The 14,536-nt window shown below is 47.5% G+C and overlaps 1 protein-coding gene across 2 annotated transcripts in view; it reads left to right on the forward strand.

The window, feature by feature from the left end:
• The window catches only part of PRIM2 (DNA primase subunit 2), a 302,984-nt gene that overhangs the window by 261,628 nt on the left and 26,820 nt on the right, over window positions 1-14,536 (forward strand). The gene's annotated exons all lie outside the window — the stretch shown is intronic.

Raw genomic sequence — 14,536 nt, forward strand, 5'->3', positions numbered from 1 at the left:
TTGTTTATTGTCCTGTCCTCCTTGGCACAGGCCTGAGTGGCTCTACCGCTTCAGCAAGGGGTAGCCAATATTTTGTTCGCTCTATGGCAAATCCCGGCCTCTCTGCCGCCCATATCTAAGAAGGCAGAGAGGAAATACTTTGTGCCAACAAGGGGGCATGAGTATCTCTACACTCACCCTGCCCTGAACTCACTGGTGGTGGAATCAGTTAACCTCCGTGAAAGACACGGACAGCCCGTGCCCACCCCCAAGGACAAGGATGCGAGGAGGCTGCATACTTTTGGAAAAAAGATTTATTCCTCCGTGAGTTTCCAGCTCAGGGTGGCAAACCATCAGGCACTGCTGAGCAGGTATGACTTTAACTTGTGGGGGTCTCTGCCTAAATTCGAGCTATCCCTCCCAGAGAAGAACAGGAAAGAATTCCGGGCTCTAGTTGATGAGAGTGTGGCAGCAGCGAAAGCAGCGCTCCGGGCAGCCTCGAATGCGACTGACACAGCACGTTCGTTGGCCTCAGCTATCCCTATGCGACGGGCGTTGTGGCTTTCACTGTCCGGGCTGTCTGTGGAATCCCAGTCCCTGATGCAAGACCTGCCGTTTGATGGCAAAGCATTATTTGTGGACCAAACCAATACGTATCTGCATGGGATGAAAGACTCCTGCACCATCCTGCATACTCTCGGCTTGTATGTTCCACCAGCCAAGGACAAACCCAGGCTGCAGCCCTTGGCTCCCCCCGTAAGAGGCAGATACGAGCCCCCGCCGAAAAGGCCTAGGCACAAGAGGCGCAGGTCACGGCACCAGTCCCGTTCGGCCCCATGCCCCGGCCCCTCGAAGGGTAAGAGGGAAGGGAAGAGGCATTTTTTACTCTTTGCAAGTGGCCACCTGGCCTGTTGCCGGGGAAACCCCCCAGTTAATAAAGTTGGTTTCTGGCAACCATTTATATGCCTTCAGAGTGCATTGGTCCCGTATAACGTCAGACCAGTGGGTCCTCAGTACCATGTCAGAGGGGTACAGGCTGCAGTTTGATGCAACCCCACCTCATCCTCCGCCCTGGAGTATTCCTGGGGACCCGGAACACGCCCTCCTCCTAAATCAGGAGGTGACGTGCTTCCTCGACCTAGGCGCGGTGGAGAGGGTACCTCAGGAATTCCAGGGCAAAGGGTTTTACTCCTGGTATTTCCTGATCCCAAAGGTGGAAGGTGCTCTCAGGGCCATCCTCGATCTACAGAATCTCAACCAGTTTCTGTTTCGCTGCAAATTCCGTATGGTGTCACTGGCCTCTATTATTCTGTCCCTGGACCCGGGGGATTGGTTTGCATCCCTGAACCTCCAGGATGTGTACTTCCATATCCACATTTTCAAGGGTCACAGGCGCTTCCTCTGCTTCCTGGTAGGGACAGACCATTACCAGTTTACAGTCCTTCCCTTTGGCCTTTCCATGGCCCCCAGGGTTTTTACCAAATGCATGGTGGTGGTGGCAGTCCACCTCAGGAGGAATGGGCAGCACATCTTCCCCTACCTGGATAACTGACTGCTCAATGGCAAGTCTTGGTCCCAGGTGCAAGCGCAGATAGAATTCCTGCTAGATACCTGCACGAGTCTAGGCCTAGTGGTGAACAAGAAAAGTCCACATTAGTCCCGGTTCAGCGCATACACTTCATGGGGCACTGTTAGACTCCCTGATAGCCATGGCCTCCCTCCTCCGGGACAGGTTCGAGACGCTCAAAGGTCTCATCACCTCGGTCATGGCCTTTCCAGTGATGACAACACGGGTGTGCCTTCAAATCCTAGGCCATACGGCAGCATGCACCTCCGTGGTGCGACATGCCAGGCTCAGGATGAGGTCCCTCCAACTCTGACTGGCCTCTCAGTATTCCCAGGCCAGGGGCGACCTGGAGAAGGTCGTCACATTGCCACCCAATGTAATAGCTGACCTGCAATGGTGGTCCCTCCCGAGCAAATGCTTCAGGGTATCCCCTTCCGGGAATCCCCTCCCTCACTAGATCTGGTGTCAGACACGTTGGACCTGGGATGGGGAGCCCATGTGGGAAGCTTCAAAACCCAGGGCAGATGGTTGCCCTCGGAATTACATCAGCACGTAAATGTCAGGGAGCTCAGGATAGTACGCCTGGCATGTGTAGCCTTCAGCCAGCACCTAGGGGGGAAGGTGGTCAGGGTCCTCACGGACAATACGACTACGTTGTATTATATCAACAGGCAAGGGAGCACAGATTCCGTGGCCTTGTGCCAGGAAGCCCAGCTCCTGTGGGAGTTCTGTATAGCCCACAACATCCTTTTGAGGGCTTTTCACCTGCCCGGCAGGTGCAATACACTCATAGATTGCCTAAGCAGGTTCTTCTCCCAACAACACAAGTGGTCTCTAAACAGGGAGGTGGCCAGGCAGCTCTTCCTACAGTGGGGCTCTCCCCAGGTAGATCTATTCTCCACTGTCCAGAATCGCCTATGCCCATGATTCTGCTCCAGGGCGAGAGATGGTGAAGGGGCAATATCGGACGCATTCCTAATCCCATGGTCGAGTTGCCTGTTCTACGCCTTCCCCCGATAGGCAGGGTCCTACCGAAGGTAAAGGCAGACGGGGCTCAGATCTTCCTCATAGCCCCGGATTGGCCCTGTCAACATTGGTATGGGCCCCTCCTGCGGCTTTTAGTGGCCCCCCGTGCAGGCTGCTGCTCCAACCAGAACTCCTCTCCCAGGAGGACGGATGTCTCCTCCGCCCCACCTGGCCGTGCTCCACTTGACAGCATGGCTGCTTCGTGGCTGAATGAGGAGGAGGGGAGGTGTTCGAAGAATGTTAGACAAGTCCTACTCGAGAGCAGGAAACTGTCCACATACCAAACCTCCCTGACCAAATGGTATCAGTTCTCCATGTAGGCGAGGGAGAGGGGTTCTGCCCCCTCCTCCGCATCTATCTAGCTCATCCTCGATTACCTCCTGTCCCTTAGAACCCAAGGCCTGATTCCCTCCTCGGTCAGGGTGCACCTGGCAGCCATTTCTACTTTCCACCTCCCGGTGCAAGGTCACTCGGTGTTTTCACACTACATGACCTCTCGGTTCCTCAAAGGGCTGGATCGGGCATTCCCTTATGCTAAAGCACTGGCCTTTTACTTAGACCGAACCAGGCCATTCCGTAAATCCCCTCAGCTTTTCATTGCTTATGCTGAGCGCATGAGGGGACGACCAGTGGATCACCTCGTGCATACGCACTTGTTATGACCTGGCAGGGGTTCCCCCGCCTCCTATAGTGAAGGCTCACTCGACAAGAGCTCAGGCCTCGTCCGCTGCCTGTGTGGCTCACGTCCCTATTCAGGACATCTGCAGATTTGCTACATGGTCCTCTGTCCATACCTTCTCATCGCACTGTGCAATTTTATCCCAAACGCAGGATGACGCCGGGTTTGGTAGGGCAGTGCTCCCCCCCGGTAACCCTTAAACTCCTACCTGCCTCCATCAGGTATAGTTTGGAGTCACCTACTGTGGAATACACATGAGCAATCACTTGAAGAAGAAAGGACAGTTACCTTTTCCGTAACTAGTGTTCTTCGAAATGTGTTGCTCAGGTGTATTCCACGTCCCTTCCTCCTTCCCCTCTGTTGGAGTTGTCTGGCATGAAGGAACTGAGGGTGGGGGGAGTGCATGGCTCCCCTTATAGCGCGATATAGAGGCGCCACTCCAGGGGTCGCAGCAGGGCTCCCCCACTACGGGTACTGCTAAGGGAAAATCTTCCGGCACCGGTGCATGTGGTGAGCACGCACAGCTACTGTGGAATACGCCTGAGCAACACATCTCGAAGAACGCCAGTTATGGAACAGGTAACTGTCCTTTATTTTATTAGTTGTAATCCTAAAGGAGGAACAGAGAAGGGAGAGAAGCATGTATGGAAAAAGTATTGGAGATGAATGAACACTACAAAAGGAGAATTCAGGGAAAAGAGAATCAAGAAATCACTTGAAATAAAACATATAAATAGAATATTCCACAATCTAATCATAAATTGATATATTTTGTACATGTAGACAATTTATAAAGTAAAACAGTTCCAAACTAAAAATTATATTCATATTAAATTCAAAAGAAATTCCAAATGTTAAAGATAGCTGGGAAGATATATATAGTACTTCCTTGTGCCTGTGATATTAATCTAGATTGTGCCTGAGAAATTTCCTTATATTCCCTCCCAAACTGTAGAAGGGAGGGAAACTCTGAAGAAATCTAAGAGTTTAGCCTTGGAGACTGGGGAATCTGACTACTGTCATTTAAATCTGAACAGCTGTCAACTCAGGAACGGCCAGCGAATTAATAGAAAATGTGTTTCCCAGAAATAGCTGAAAATAGAGTTTCGAAAACATCTAATTTCAGATACTTCTAATTTACAAGTATAAAAACATATTAAATTAAAAATAGTATGTTAAAAAACTGGAAGGTTGCAAAGTTAAGCACTCAGACACAGAAATGGCAGAGCTAAGTTTGTTCACACAGTAGACTTTCAGCAGTGGACTTCTGAAACTGGAAAAAAACACTAACATATAAATTATTTTATTTGAAAGTTTAAAATTAGAAAATGACTACCTTCATTTAACAATCTATCCAGAGGTTACTGCAACAAGTATATTCACATATTGACACCTTCTTTTCATTCAGATGTGTACTTGCTTGTCTATTAGATATTTACTGTGTTCTTCACTAGCACTCTTAAAAAATGAGGTTTATGCCTCAGGGGCCTATAAAAGAAACGGGAAAAGTTAAGGGAAGGTTGTTTGTAGTGGAACCTCTGTGTAGATATTTTTGAAGAGACTCTGATGGAGCAGATGCTCTGGGGATTATTATTGCACTTTTTAAAGCCTTATTTTTACTTACATAAATGTTACCTTGCATATAAGCAGCTTTGCTTGTTGGCAGTGAATTTTAACCGTTCTGGTGATGGCAAGTTCTGAGGAAGCTATTGCATCACCACAATTGAAAAATAATATCACTTAAAATAGTGCCAACATGTGTGATACTGAAAACCATGAGACCAAATATTGTTTCCTACCAGAAATAATAATTGAGGAGTATTAATGGGGCATCAACTGTGCCAGAACTGAAAGAATGATTTCATAGACTACTGCTGAGCATTTTGAGGAAACGGTTTAAAGCAGATAGAGAAGTCAGCATAATATTTATGTATATGTTCTATAGAAATGGAACTCTCAGAAATTCATGGTGGTCACTGTAAAATACAAAGTAAATATCAAACAGCAACAGAATGGGACATGCACCGTATCAGTAAGTAACCAAAGGTCACAATAAAGTCCTAACAGAGCAGGTTGCGTTATGCTGAGGTGTTTAGAAACTGACCTGAAACTGAACAAAACAATAATGTGTTCAAGTATTTTCCAGAAGCTGCACCTCAATCAGGGATCATGCTGGAATGTCTCCTTGCCTCTGCAGGCCTACTCCTCACAACTGTGCCTAGTTGTGAATTTTTTGTATATAATTATAAAATCGTTAATTTTATAGTTCCCTTAGTGTAGATTTACTGTAGTTGTTAGTCCCAAATGCGACTTAGCCTAGGGATGGGGCATGCCCTGTCCCTGAGCTTCAGACCTTGTGACTGTTGCAAGAAACCCATGCCAGTCAGTGATCCCCGTATAAGCTGTTTGAAGTGTTTAGGGGTATCATGGTATAATTCCCCCACTCTGAACCTTAGCGTCCAAAAGATGAAGTGTCAGCATGAATTCCTCTAAGCTCAATTACCAGCTTAGAACCTGTAGCGCTGCCACCAACCAGGAATTCCAGTGCCTGGTACACTCTGGTCCCCCCAAAACCTTGCCCGGGGAACTCCAAGACCCAGACTCTCTTTCCCTCACTGTTGCCTCTCCCAGGCTTCCCCTCCCTGGGTTACCCTGGAAGATCGCTGTGATTCAAACTCCTTGAATCTTGAAACAGAGAGGAAAATGCACCTTCCCCCCTCCTTCTCTCTTCCCCTCCCAAAGTCTCCCTGAGAGAGACAGTAATCCTAACACAGAGAGAAATTAGCCTCTCTCTCTCCCCCTTCCCTCCTTTCTCCCCACCAATTCCCTGGTGAATCCAGACCCAGTCCCCTGGTGTCTCACCAGAATAAAAAAACAATTAGGTTCTTAAACAAGAAAAGCTTTTAGTTAAAGAAAGAAAAAACAATAAAAATTATCTTTGTAAATTTAAGATGGAATAGGTAAAGGATCTTTTAGCTATAGACACTGGGAATACCCTCCCAGCCTAAGTATTCAAGTACAAATTAAAATCCTTTCAGCAAAATACAAATTTGAACTCCTTCCAGCCAAATACACATTTGCAAATAAAGAAAACAACCATAAGCCTAATTCGCTTTATCTACCTAGTACTCACTATTCTGAACTTATAAGAGCTTGTATTGGAGCGATTGGAGAGAAACCTGGTTGTATATCTGGTCCCTCTGAGCCCCCAGAGTAAAACAACAACCAAATTCTAACAGCACACACAAAACTTCCCTCCCTCAAGATTTGAAAGTATCCTGTCCTCTGATTGGTCCTCTGGTCCAGTGACACCCAGGCTCACTGTTCTTGTTAATCTTTTCCAGGCAAAAGAGATATGAAGCACTTTTGTTCTGTTAACTCTTACTTATCTGTTTATGACAAGGGGAAACCCATGTTTGCGACAAGTGTTGTATCCACAAATTTCAAACTGCGGACCAAAAAGGAATGGGGCATTCGTCTCCGAGCACTCCTTATGGAGGCAACCCTTTACTCCAGCCTCAGCGCCACCTGGATTGGACTCTGTTCCTAGCACTGTGGTCTCGGTGCGGAGCGTGTTGCCAGCACCGACTGCAGACTGATGCCAATCTCCATCCCAGTCAGCCCCCAACTCCCGCTGAGCGGTCGAGCTTGCTCCAAGAGCTGCCCGCCACCCTGGGGACTGGCAGAGGCACTCAGCTGCATAGCGATGCCATCCATGCTGGAGGCCTGTGCCGCCCATGCTAGGTACGGATGTGCCTCGTTTGAGGGGTAAACTTGCCTTGGTACCCTTACAATGGTCCCCATCAGCGCATCACTGCTTCTCGCCACAGAGAAAGTCCTGTCAGCACTCGCCTGAACAGCGGCACCAGCCTGCAGACACAGGTCGGCTGGCCTCCGGATTTCTTGGCATTGGTTCATGAATTCCAGGCAGTGTTTCTTGGGCTTGAGACAGTGATCACCACTGGGCTGGCACAGAACCCCAGGAGATATATGTCATAAACAGATAGCTAAGTGTTAATGTCTCTTACACCTGGAAAGAAGTACCTGAAACACCTGACCAGAGGACCAATCAGGAAACCAGACTTTTTCAGATCTGGGTGGAGGGAAGTTTGTGTGTGAGTCCTTTGTTCTTGGGTCTTCTGCCTGTCTCTCTCTCGGCTATGGGAGGATTTCTGTTTCCTGCTTTCTAATCTTCTGTTTCCAAGTTGTAAGTACAAATATAGTAAGGTTTCTATTGTTTTTCTTTTGTATTTACATGGGTATAGTTGCTGGAGTGCTTTGAATTGTATTCTTTTTGAATAAGGCTGTTTATTCATATTTCTTTTAAGCAATAGACCCTGTATTTGTCACCTTAATACAGAGAGACCATTTTTAATGTATTTTTCTTTCTTTTTACGTAAAGCTTTCTTTTTAAGACCTGTTGGAGTTTTTCTTTAGTGGGGAACTCCAGGGAATTGAGTCTGTGCTCACCAGGGAATTGGTGGGAGGAAGAAGTCAGGGGGAAATCTGTGTGTGTTAGATTTACTAGCCTGACTTTGCATTCCTTCTGGGTGAGGGGGGAAGGGAGATTAGCTCTCGGTACTTCTGTTTTCCAAGGCTGGAAACGGGGAGGGTGGAATCCCTCTGTTTAGGTTCACGGAGCTTGTTTCTGTGTATCTCTCCAGGAACACCTGGAGGGGGGAGGGGGAAGGGAAAAGGTTTATTTCCCTTTGTTGTGAGACTCAAGGGATTTGGGTCTTGGGGTCCCCAGGGAAGGTCTGGGGGGACCAGAGTGCCCCAAAACACTCTAATTTTTTGGGTGGTGGCAGCTTTACCAGGTCCAAGCTGGTAACTAAGCTTGGAGGTTTTCATGCTAACCCCCCCATATTTTGGACGCTAAGGTCCAAATCTGGGACTAGGTTATGATAACATAGCAACAGTCTCCAGGGCTCCTGTGCCAAGAGCGCCTGAGCCGCTCTCCCAGTACATAGCAGCTCTCCAGAAGGTCAAGAGGCCGGTCCCTGGAGCCCCATCACTGGACTGCCAGTACGAGTCACTGCAAGTGTGTTAACAGTCTGTGACACACTGGTCTACCCGCTCATGTTCCCACACGACAGAACGGCATGGCCCAGGCATCGATCACCAGGGTACCATTGCCCATCTGCTGAACACCACCACTGGTCACTGGAATCGTGACGCCGACAGCCATCGCCGTCTTACAGATTCTTAGCATCGGTTCAGGGCCAGAGCCGATGGGATCAGGGTAGACAGGTGGCCTTGGCACCGTCCTGGTCCCCGAGACTCATAGACTTTAAGGTCAGAAGGGACCATTATGATCATCTAGTCTGACCTCCTGCACAATGCAGGCCACAGACGTGTATCCCTCTCCTCGGGCTCCAACAGCGAGAAGGAGATCCTGCCTGTAAGATAGGGCCACCCATTAGGGGCATTGGTGTTCCCCCCTGGGCCACCAGTAGCCTTCCCCCGGCAACTCTGGAACCGTTGCGGATTTCTCCAACCATCACAGGAGCATAAGCTGGCCTCGGAGCACCCAACAAATGGCTGGCAGCAGTCTCCTGCTCACCCCTGGACTTGGATGTTGAGTCAGAGCAGGCTTCCCAGATTCCGGCAGCCTGAGGCTCCCATGGCAGAAGCGGCGGAGCTGGCAGACCTGGCCATACCTGCCTCCTCATCGTCTTCATCTGACAAGATGATAGAGGGGTCCTCTCACCCGGTTCCCCAGGATGATGCCAAAGGTCACTAGGAGCTCTTGAAGCTCTTGAACTTGGGACTGGAAGCCAAGGAGCTGGTAGAGCCCTTAGACTCCTTGTTTGACATACTTAGTGCAGCAGTCCCAGCTAGAGTAGCACTGCTGGTGCATGAGGGAGTGGTGAGAATCATTAAGGCCCTGTGGCAGACACCTTCCTCGCTGCCCCCCTCTCCAAGTGGGCAGAGCGGAAATACTATGTCCTCACTAAGGGGTATGAGTATCTTTATACCCACCCCTGCCCCAAGCTCATTGGTTGTGTCGGCAGCATAACAGGCAGGGCCAACCAGGATTGACTCCTAAGAACAAGAAAGGCTGAGAAGCTCAATCTCTTCGGTAGAAAGATTTATTCTACATCCAGTCTCCTGCTGAGAGTGGCCAACCCACAAGGCCTTGCTTGGCCATTATGATTTTAGTACCTAGCAGTCAATGGCCAAGTTCTCAGACACGCTGCCAGAGGAACCCAGGAAGGAATTCCTGGTTATCCTAGATGAGAGCAGGGTGGTAACCAGGGCATCCCTCAGATGCGGCAGACTCTGCAGCCTGAACCATGGCCTTGGCAATTTCAATGAGGTGGGCGTCTTGGTTGCAGTCATTGGGCCTTTTTGTTCGGCAGAGGTTCAACAGACCATCTAGGACTTCTCATTCGATGGTCTGGCACTTTTTTCGGAACAGACAGACAGTAAATTTCACAGCCTGAAAGACTTGCGGCTACCTTGTGCACCCTGGGCCTGTACATGCCGGGGCTGGCAAGGAAGCAGTTTAAGCTGCAACGGGCCTATTGGTTCGGGAGCCAACCTCAGTCAGAACCCTTCCATAGGAAGGAAAAGGGCTATAAATGCCACCAAGGCCTTCAGCCGGCATTGTCTGCTCACTGGAGCTCCACCCATAACCAACCAGTTTTAAGCAGGTATTTTGAGGGTTGTGCTCGATGGCGACCTTCCAGCCTGTGTCCTGGATCCTGCTCCCCTGTTACTTTCCAACTGCCTGTTCCCCTTGCTCCCTGCCTGGGATATAGCAAGGGGATATACCCTCCAGTTTATTTCTCTCCCCTCCTTCCATCCCTCCTCCCTGTCCCTCTTTAGGGACCCTTCTCACGAGCATCTGAGAAGGGCAAGACTTTCTCCGGGTGGGAGCCATGGAAGAATCTCGCTACATTTAAGGGGCAAGAGGTTTTACTCCTGCTATTTTTTGATCCCAAAGGCCAAATGGGGTCTATGGCCCATCCTCGACCTGCGAAACCTCAACAAGTATCTCAAGAAGTTGAAATTACGCATAGTCTCTCTGGCCTCCATCATTTCTTCCCTGGATTTGGGAGACTGGTACACCGCCCTTGATTTGAAAGATGTTTACTTTAACATATTGATATTCCATGCTCAGAGAGAGTTCCCACGTTTCATAGTTGGGACCACCCACTACCAATTTGTGGTGCTCCCGTTTGGCTTGGCAACAGTGCCAAGAGTGGTTACGAATTGCATGTCAATGGTGGTGGCCTGCATCAAGCATTAGGGTATCCAGATTTATCCGTACCTCAACAACTGGCTCATCCAGGGCCCAAGTCCAATGCAACGTCAAAATGCCGCACACCACTTATCGGGCTCTAGGCCTGCAGATAAACAAACAAATGTCAACGTTCGTCCCAATCCAATGGATAGAGTTTATTAGGATGGTACTCGACGCTACATGAGCCAGAGTATTTCTGCCACAAGCCAAGTTCAGGGCAATGTCACATCTAATTGCCAGCGTCACTACACATCTGCTCAGTGTGGCCCAGGTCTGTCTCAGACTATTGGTCACATGCCATGCGAGGCTCAGACTGTGCCCCCCTCAAATGTGGCTAGTGACAGTCTACTCCCCGGCCAGACATCACCTGGACAAGTTCATCATGGTCCTTCTGAAGGTACTTACCTCTCTGCAGTGGTGGAATGCCCGAGGTTGGTGCTGGAGGGAGTGCTGTTTGAGAGTCCATGACCCACGGACTCCCTATCATCGTATGCATTCGACCTCAGTTTAGGGAGTACATATCAGTACACTACGGACTCAAGGGACATGGTCTTGAGAGAAGCTCGCGTTACATATAAATGTTAGGGAGCTCAGGACCATCCATCTAGCCTGCAGTGTCTTCCTTCCCCAGCTGTCTGGTCGGGTAGTGCAGGTGTTGATGGACTTTTTATGTGTCCAAGTGGCCTCGACTTTCTGTGCCCACAGGCAGGGCACACGCACTTGTCGGCTCTCTGCCAGGAAGCCCTCTGCCTATGGGACTTTTGCATTCAGCATGCGATCACCTGGAAGCCTCGCATCTCCTTGGTGTCCAGAACACGCTGGCGGATCTCCTCATCAGGTTCTTTTTCTCTGATCATGAGTAGTAGCTCCATTCAGTGGTCATCAAGGCGCTCTTGATGGGGTCAAGTGGGGGTCTTCCCAAGTGGACCTATTCGCCACCAGACAGAACAGAAAGTTTCATCAGTTCCATTCTCTCCAAGGCCTCAGCAGAAGTTCCCTTTCCGATTATTTTCTCCTGCCTTCTTGCTCCCTTCCCCATCTATCGTGGAAGGTAGCTTTTCTTGTAGCCACTGTATACAATATTCTACAAGGACAAGGTCCAGCTGCGGCCCCATCCAGCTTTCCTGCCAAAGATGGTATCACATTTCCATGTGAACCAGAATATCTTCCTCCCGATGTTCTGTCCAGAGCAGTGGTGGACAACCTGTGGCCCATCAGGGTAATCTGCTGGCAGGCTACAAGAGTTTGTTTACATTGACCATCCGCAAGCACAGCCGCTTGCAGCTCCCAGTGGCTGTGGTTCACCATTCCCAGCCAATGGGAGCTGTGGGCGGTCGTGCCTGCGAATGGTTGAAGTAAACAAACTGTTTCATGGCCCATCAGCGATTTACCCTGATGGGCTGCAGGTTGCCCACCACTGGTCCAAAGCCTCACTCAACCAATTAGGAGAGGTGGCTGCACACTCTGGATGTCCGGCACGCCCTGACATTCTACCCGGAGCACACCAAACCCTTCCACGAGTCGACCCAGCTCTTTAGCACAACAGTTGACAGGATGAAAGGTCTTCTGATGTCCTCTCAAAAGATTTTTGAATGGGATCACCCCTGCATCAGTACTTGTTACAAGCTGGTGCAGGCTGTGCCTCCACTGATAGAGAAAACTCACTCGACTTTGGCTGCCTTCCTGGCACATGTCCATATCCAGGACACCTGCAGGGCTGTGACATGGTCTTCAGTACACACATTCACGACACATTACACCATCTCCCAGTAAGCCAGAGATGATACTGGATTTGGCAGAACTGTGTTGCAATAAACATATCCATGAACTCCTACCCGCCTCTTGTGGTACTGCTTGGGAGTCACCTACAATGGAATGGATGTGAGCAACCATTTGAAGAAGAAAAGACAGTTACCTTTTCCATAACTGGTGGTATTTGAGATATATTGCTCATGTCCCTTTTATGACCCATCCTCCTTCCCCACTGTCGGAATTTCCGGCAAGAAGAAATTGAGGGTTGGGGGAGCCGGCAGCACCCCTTATATCGGTGCATACGTGCTCCACTCCAGAGGGGCCAGAGCCGGTCCCCTACAGATACCACTGAGGGAAAAACTTCCAGCACTGGTACATGTGGTGAGCACCCACACCTACAGTGGAATGGACATAAGCAACATATCTCGAAGAACACCAGTTACGAAAAGGTAACTGTCTTTTCCTGAGATGAACAGATTAGACTTAGATATTTCTTCTTTACTAATTACTTCATTAAAGATTAAAAAGCATAATGGGCTGTAAGGGAAAAATTCAGATAAATACATTTATTTACATGTCTAACAAAATTATGAGCTAAATAGATACAGCACAAAACGTTAAAATAAGTACTAACCCATGTTTTCAAGAGTAATTACCAAAATATATTTCAGAAATAACACTTGAACAATAGCTAAATGTTTTTAAATGTAAAAACTACTAAGCTTTACGTCCTTACATGAATACTTATTTCTTTACATAGATTTCAATGCTAGGAAATATTCTTATCAAGCCTTTGTTCTTTAGGAACTAGTAGATTGCTCCATCTGTATCCTATCATAATCAGCACTTGGAACTATTAACTTCCAATTTTTAGGTTATAACAACTCAGAGCAGATTTCAGCCCAGGTCTGGCTTTAGAGGCAGTGTAACCTAGTAGATGAATCACTGGACTGAGACTCAGAAACCCACCTTCAGTTCCAGGATCTGCTCCTCGCTGACTAGCTGTGTGGCCTTCAGCAGGTCACTTTACTTCTGTGTTTCAGTTTCCTCATCTGTGAAATGAAGATAATGATACTGACCTCTTTTGTTAAAGCTCTTGAGTTCTAAGGATGAAACACAGAATATAAGAATCTTACATGATTATTCATACAAATATTTACCTGTTGAGAATCCCCACTAAAATATCCATTTTATGCTTTCCATCCTTGGTTGTCATGAAGTGGGTGTTTTGTCATCCAAATATTCCATGTCACCTTCTAGAGCACAAATTGTATGTTCAAAACACACAAACCCAAAGACCCCCTCAACCTAATTAAATGACACCTTTACAGATTTTAGGGAGAGTGTTCTATGTTCATCATAACTTTTAATGACTAACACTAAATATACCGTGGTTACTTTTGACTCCCTTAAGTTTTTAGTTCAGAGGTACAGGCAGAATTTTTTGGATGCTGTTTTTAATTTTAAAATTAGCTATGGACACTAATACAATGGTTAACCATGATAGCCTTTTACTTTCATTTTGTAGAAATAATAGGGAAAAATAAGATAAATTGTGTTTGAACTGTTTTGGACAATGTTTCTTCTTTGTTTTTCACTTTTTAAAAATCTTATTTTATTTTATTTTATTTAGAATCTATTTCCTGCAAGATGTCGGATACATAGCTAGTCCCTATTTTCAGGCCCTATTGATTAGCTAGATTGGGCCTTTGTCTTTTTACACTAGGTTTAAAAGAAAGTGACAGGAAGCTTAGAAGTTTAATCAGTAGGGCTGTAACAGAGAAACAGTGCAGTTATGGACTTTCTTGGCAGTGTGCAGTTGTTTAAACTATTCTGCAAATGTAATTTATTTGTATATTGGTCAATAACTATAATGCATCATCCAGTAATGAGGGAAGCAGGGATTGAAGCCTGAATTTACTGCAGTGACATAGAAAGGTTAACCATTGAAAAAAGGGCTCAAAATTAACATTTTTTCAGGAATTCTTTTCCCTCTACTGAGGTTATCTCTTAATTCCAGCAGCTTTCTCTGTTTGATAAGCAGAGAGAGTACACATTTTGATTATTTCAGGGAAGAAGATGGTTATGCAGCTTTAAAAATTTCAACTGATATTGCATTCCGCTGATAAGAATGCAGCACAGAAGAGATTACATGAGGTAGAACTGGGAAGCAAATTGTATTTACAAAAGATAGTTGATGCTCCCGATAGGTGTTCAGAACAGACTCTTCACTCGCATATTCTGCGGAATTTTACTAGAAATAACTTCATTTCAAAAAAGGACA

This window comes from Gopherus evgoodei, chromosome 3 (genome assembly GCF_007399415.2).
Source record: "Gopherus evgoodei ecotype Sinaloan lineage chromosome 3, rGopEvg1_v1.p, whole genome shotgun sequence".
NCBI classification, from domain to species: domain Eukaryota; kingdom Metazoa; phylum Chordata; order Testudines; family Testudinidae; genus Gopherus; species Gopherus evgoodei.